The sequence below is a fragment of the Haliaeetus leucocephalus genome, unplaced genomic scaffold, assembly GCF_000737465.1.
Source record: "Haliaeetus leucocephalus isolate CR32 unplaced genomic scaffold, Haliaeetus_leucocephalus-4.0 Scaffold1, whole genome shotgun sequence".
Classification (NCBI taxonomy): Eukaryota; Metazoa; Chordata; class Aves; order Accipitriformes; family Accipitridae; genus Haliaeetus; species Haliaeetus leucocephalus.
The window spans coordinates 3243242-3243521 of NW_010972437.1; the positions used below are offsets into that span (position 1 = coordinate 3243242).

The 280-nt window shown below is 77.9% G+C and overlaps 1 protein-coding gene across 4 annotated transcripts in view; it reads right to left on the bottom strand.

Moving 5' to 3' along the window:
• Positions 1-240, bottom strand: part of HSPD1 (heat shock 60kDa protein 1 (chaperonin)) — a 9967-nt gene extending 9727 nt beyond the window's left edge. For all 4 annotated transcript variants that reach the window (XR_774155.1, XM_010564253.1, XM_010564261.1 and 1 more), the window contains exon 1: positions 113-240. The gene's annotated coding sequence lies outside the window, so the exon portion shown is untranslated. The remainder of the gene's footprint in view (positions 1-112) is intronic.
• Between the last annotated feature and the right edge of the window lie 40 nt (positions 241-280).

Consider the following 280-nt stretch of genomic DNA (forward strand, 5'->3'; position numbering starts at 1 on the left):
TTAACGGCGCCGGCACCCCTCCCCCCGGCGGCAACCGCTGCCGCAGGGAGAAACGGAACGGGCCGGGCCGGGCCGGGCCGGGCCAGGCCAGCCGCTGTGCTGCCCCGCTCACCTGCGGGCAGCGCGGGGAGGAATAGCAAGCGCCTCCGCCGTCCGGACTCGAAGCTGAGCGAGCAGGTCTGCGGGCGGGCGCGGGAAGGCGCTCGGCACTCACTACCTCTGCCCCGCCCCCGGCCAGGCACCGGCCCATGTGGGGCTCCGCGCCGCCCGGCCCGGGAAC